The sequence below is a fragment of the Bombina bombina genome, chromosome 6 (genome assembly GCF_027579735.1).
Source record: "Bombina bombina isolate aBomBom1 chromosome 6, aBomBom1.pri, whole genome shotgun sequence".
Lineage (NCBI taxonomy): Eukaryota > Metazoa > Chordata > Amphibia > Anura > Bombinatoridae > Bombina > Bombina bombina.
This window is the reverse complement of record NC_069504.1, coordinates 696029031-696035311: the sequence shown is the minus strand read 5'-3', so window position 1 is coordinate 696035311 and position 6281 is coordinate 696029031.

Sequence of the window (6281 nt, the reverse complement as noted above, 5' to 3'; positions counted from 1 at the left end):
TTAAACTGATTAATTTCAGCTTGCTTGGCTTTGCTGCAACACAAGCGGACAGCTCCACCTTCTGGCTATTTTAATAAATGCACTGCTTCTCAATAGCAGTCACATGACTGGAAAAAAAGGTTGTTATTCTGAAACGGTGTAAATTGAACCGTTGTAAAACGAGGGCCACCTGTATTTCTATTACATTGTTGGTAATGGGTAATAAAGGAATTATATTTCTTTTTAACCAACAATAATTCAAGTGTTGACTGTCCCTTTAAGCTGTGTTGTTGGCATCAACACAGTGATATGCCACCATGTATAATTGTAATGCTCATTGTTTTGTAATAGGACAACAGTTTGGACATCACATCACAAAAACTACTCAACAAGGAAAGCATGTGATGATGTTGTCTTAAAACACTTGTAAAACACACTCTGCAAAACAATCTGCTTCCATGGACAAGCCTATTCAATACAGAGTGTGCTCCACAAGTGTAAGAAGACAACATCATCACATACCTAGCCTTTACACATTAAATAACTTATATAATTACTTCTTCTTCCTTCCCTTCTTCCCATAGACGGAGGCTCTGGGGAGAGCAAATGGCCACTCCGACGAGTCCTCCTTGGAGATGGTTGGGGAAGAAGGGGAGGAGGAGGAGTATGAGTGGTTGGGGATTCACCAAGCAGGGGAGGAGATGGAGGAGGCCCAGGAGCAGATGGTCCAGGAGCTGAGGGTCCAGGATCTGAGGGTCTTCCCATTCCTGGTCTGCCTGCCACCTCCCGGAGGACCTGCAAGATATTTTGTCCTTCGAACAGCCGGTTCATTGCGTTTGTCATGAACTGTCGGTATTCCTGTTGTTACTTCAAGGAGCTCTGCATTTCTATCAAGAAGGCCCTCATTAGCTCCACCTCTGGTACCTCTGGGGGGATGTTCTCCTCAGGAGGATCTTGTGCAAGGCGTGCTGCTGGTGCACGGTGGACTAATGCAAGGGGGGCTGGTGCTGCACGGTATATCTTTAATTTCTCCTTGAGGTGGCGTGTCACCTTCTGCACCACTCTCATGCCTGGGTGAAGGAGAAGCCTGTTGGTGCTGTGTTTCCTCCTCCCCGGCCTCCGACTCTGTATATTTGAAAATAAAAGAAATCGAGATATTAGCACAGTTCCAAATAAAGATTTAAATGTTAGATTTGAAAGTGTATTAATGAGGCTGCCTTCGTAATTCTATTGTAACCAAAATCAAACAATACGATTTACGTATTTGCAAACCCGTATTTCGGATATCTAGATGGTCAATATGAATGTATTTTTTCGTGCGTCTTAAATCTGTTTAAATGCAAACTTGCAGGTTCCTGGTATCAATTCCTCCTTCGATACCAACTATGGCCACCTCGGAGATGTTGGGACGCAGCATGTCCTCCCAGCGGCTGTAGCCAAATGTCTGTTCCGGCCTTCCGCCCACTGTGGATTTGCTGATGCGGGGGAAGACTGTGAGTGCTTGGTCGGCCGATCAGAGTTGTCTGGCGGGGGTGTAGAAATGTACACGGTGGTTGATGTATTCGGGTCCGATGTTGTGTAGGGCCTTAAACGCATGGGTAAGGAGCTTGAAGGTGATTCTATTGTTGATGTATATATGTCTATATATGTGTACTGTACATATGTATTTATATGTGTATGTATGTATTTACAAACATATATACACATATAAAACACATAAATACATATGTACAAACATAAGATATATATATATATATATATATATATATATATATATAAGTGTATTGGAGCTCTTTGCCATTAAAGGGTCATGAAACCCAAAAAAAGTGGTTCAGATAGAACATACAATTTTAAAAAACTTTCCAATTTACTTCTATTATTTAATTTGATTGCTTCTCATGTTATCCTTTGCTGAAAGGTTTATCTAGGTAAGCTCAAGAGCTGCAAAGAACCTAGGTTATAGCTGCTGATTGGTGGCTGCATATATATACTGATTGCCATTGGCTCACTCATGTATTCAGTTAGAAACCAGTGATGCATTGCTGCTCCTTTAACAAATGATACCAAGAGAATGAATCAAATTTGATAATAGAAGTAAACTGCCAAGTTGTTTAAAATTGTATGTTCTACCTAAACAATATGTCAGTATATGGCTGGGTTATAATACAATTTATTAAATAATTATTCTTTAAAATAAACCCCCAATAAAATGCATATAGGAAACAATTAAAATTAATATAAATTCCTAAATTATTTATATTAGTTACATTTATAAACACATTGAATTATATTTCTAGAAAACCATATATGAATCAAATGATACACACTTATGCTTATTCTTTACAAAGCAAACCAAATGTATCTATAGAATTAACCTTATTCACAATTGAATTGCATTACATCACCACAATGAAATACCAAAGTATGGGCCACTAACTTTCAGACCATAAATTAGAGTCAATGGGAAAGGCACTCCATATACAGGTATAGCAGCTTCCAGGGTGCACTTCAAAAAAAAAATCATCAAATATATACGTAGAAAAAAGGCACTCACTGGTTCAGAATAAAACTTAACATTTAATAAATTAAGTTAAAAATGCATGACGTTTCAGAGGCATTCCACCTCCTTTTTCAAATGCATGATACAGACATTTTGGAAGTACAAAAAGCAGTATGTAATAGAATAAGAGCTACTGACATTCTATTGGCTGATTTGAATAGCCAATAGAATGTCAGTAGCTCTTATTCTATTGGCTATTCAAATCAGCCAATAGAATTACAGTAGATCTCATCCGATTGGCTGATTTGAATTTGAAGGCTCAAATCAGCCAATAGAAATTCAAGGGACGCCATTTTTAATCGCGTACCTTGAATTCCTATTCAGTGTACGGCGGAGATCGTATGAAGAGGATCCTCCACGCTCCATGGCTCCGCGGTCTTCAGTTCCAGCGTCGCCGATCTTCAGTTCCAGCATCGCCGGTCTTCAGTTCCAGAGTGGACGGTCTTCAGCTCCGCAGTCATCGGTTTTCAACTCCTCTGCTCCGCGCCGTCTGGTTCCTGGAAGAAGAAGAGGTCGCCGCTTGGAAGAAGACTTCACCGCCTGGAACAGGACCTTCTCCACCGGTCTTCAGGACAGGTAAGGAGCACTTGGGTGTTAGACTTAGGTTTTTTTTAAGAGGGGATCAGGTGGGTCTTAGAGTAGGGGTGTGTGGGTGGTGGGTTGTAATGGGGGGGTTGTTCTTTTTTTACAGGTAAAAGAGCTGATTACTTTGGGGCAATGCCCCGCAAAAGGCCCTTTTAAGGGCTGGTAATAGGGCTAATTACTTTTGTAATTTAGTTTAGGGTAGGGACATTTTATTATTTTGGGGGGCTTTTTTATTTTATTATGGCGCTTAGATTAGGTGTAATTATCTTAAAATTCTTGTAATCTTTTTTTATTTTTTGTAATTTAGTGTTTGTTTTTTGTAATATAGTTTAGTTTATTTAATTGTATTTTAGTTTAGATAATTGTAGTTTATTTAATTAATTTATTGATAGTGTAGTATTAGGTGTATTTGTAACTTAGGTTAGGATTTATTTTACAGGTAATTTTGTAATTATTTTAACTAGGTAGCTATTAAATAGTTAATAACTATTTAATAGCTATTGTACCTAGTTAAAATAAATACAAAGTTACCTGTAAAATAAATATAAACCCTAAAATTTTAAATAGGAATAATATAGTTAATAATATTAATATTATTTAGATTTATTTAAATAATAATAAGTTAGGGGGTGTTAGGGTTAGACTTAGGTTTAGGGGGTAATATATTTAATATAGGTGGCGGTGGTGTAGGGGGGTCAGATTAGGGGTTAATATATTTTATGTAGGTGGCGACGGTGTAGGGGGATCAGATTACGGGGTAATATATTTAATATAGGTGGCGGCGGTGTAGGGGGATCAGATTAGGGGGTAATATATTTAATATAGGTGGCGGCAGTGTAGGGGGTCAGATTAGGGGGTAATACATTTAATATAGGTGGCGGCGGGGTCCGGGAGCGGTGGTTTAGGGGTTAATAATTAGGCTTATTGCATTGTGGGGGGTTGTCGGTCTAGGGGTTAATACATTTATTGTTAGGAGTGAGAGGGGGGATTGCGGATAGAGGGGTATACGTGTCGGGCTATTTTTGGGAGGCGTGTTAGACAGTTACGGGAGATTTAAAAGTTTAGTAAGTTTTTGTAGGCGACGGCAGTTTCTTAAGTGCCGTAAGTCACTGGCGACTCCAGAAATTTGTACTTACGCTCATTTCTGGACATCGCTAGTTTGTCCGACTTACGGCACTTTAGCAACTGCCGGGGTATATGTAATACCCAGATGTGCGAGGTGAAACTATGGGTGGCGCGGGTTACCTCGCTTGCGGCGAAAAGTACGCCGTATATCGGATCGCGCTCATGCTATTTTAATCAGGAGAAAGTATCTCATGTCTGATCTCAGATTTGGAATACATAGAATGTATTCAGTGATAAAATGAGCATGCTCAAACTTACTATTTGAGAGATTTCATACTTATTTTATCTTATTATATATACATATATATATATATACACATATATATGTATGGCCACTGACATTTACAGATACCCTGACACAATGAAAGAAAATATTTGGGTTTCAGCACATTTATGCAATATTCATGTTCTGCGCATAGCATAATATGTTTTATGTATTTCTAAATAGATTTTCCTATATATCTGTATATATCTATACCTATATATAATCACATATATATATATATATATATATATATATAATGCAGAACAGATCGCACTCCAGACGTCCATTAATGATAACCCAGGGGGCAGTAAAAGGATAATAATAAGCAGCAAGGAAAGTACACTCCAATAGGAATTATTTTCAATATAGTCACTTTAATGTGAACGTTTCCGTACTCAGACAAAATAAGTGTACCAACAAAAAAAAAAACTTACCCTCCACCATGTTTATATGTAGTGCAGAAAACGCCGGTCTCCGCGCTCTCCTAGGTAGACACGCCCATAGTAGTGACGTCATCATCCCGGGCAACGTGGGGCCGAGAACATCTAAAATATAAACAAAATCCTCAATGACAAAAAAAGAGGATCCACGACAATTATAAGACGTATGTCTAAGTCCAACAGCCTTGTTAATTGCACAGACTGCATCAGTGACAATCACAATGCGACTCTAGCATTGCCATAGCAACTGAATTAACAAAAGAGGAGGTGCGTGATTGGCTAAATACGCGCCAATGGGAGCGGCTTGTGCAATAATAACAAGGGAAGCGATATGTCAGAGCAAACCCAGTGATCATAATAAACAAATATATTATGCAGTCACAAATATAACATAAAGCATATTAGACCATAGTATAATTATCCAGTGCAGGTACAACCGTGCACAGTAGTGATGATCCAATCAAACCCAAGGCTGTTGCCAACCGAGTATATGACAGCACGACAATACATAGCTGTCTGATCCATGTATACTCAATAAGGGAGAATCATCAATAGTAAGCATAATAGCACCTTCAGTAGGCAATGGACTAGAGGCTAAACAGAGTATACAAGCTTACTGTGTAATCTCATATTGAACGAGCCCGACTTAAGAGGGTTGTCGAAGTAACCAAAGTAAACGGCAGGCAAAAAAGGGGGGCTATGTAAGCCTTCAACAGTAGAACACATAATAGAGCCTCATAACAAGAAAAGAACATATTGAACATATTGGAAGACGTACCTACGCTAAAATAAAGGAATCCTAGCGACAACCACAGCAAAGGCATTCCTAGTGAATTATCAAACATACTGTCAAAAGTCTGAGATATGATTGCTCTCGAGTATCCCAACCATATATGCATGGAAATAAAGAGCAAACAAAAGAGGGAGGTAGGCAAATCTCATATCCCAAGCAGTTGGTAGGATGGACGGGAGCAACTAGACAGGCAAACCAGGCTAAAGAGCTATAAAAACCAAACAAGGTGAAATATATACTATATAATAAGTATCCAATTATTGTAATATTGCGATACAAATAAAACTAATAAATCATGACTCTCAAAAGCATGGATAATGGCTCTCAATGAACTTGGATAATGTAATTACAGAGGTTATAAGAATGCATGCCAATCCAGGTGGGTATTTAATCCCTTAGGGATTAATGTTTCCAGATGGTAAATCCATCTCGCCTCCTTCTGTAGAAGTATCTTATTCCAATCACCCCCTCTATTCAGGGGGGGACGTTATCAATGATCGTGTATTTGAGGTCCGTCACACTGTGTTGAAGTTG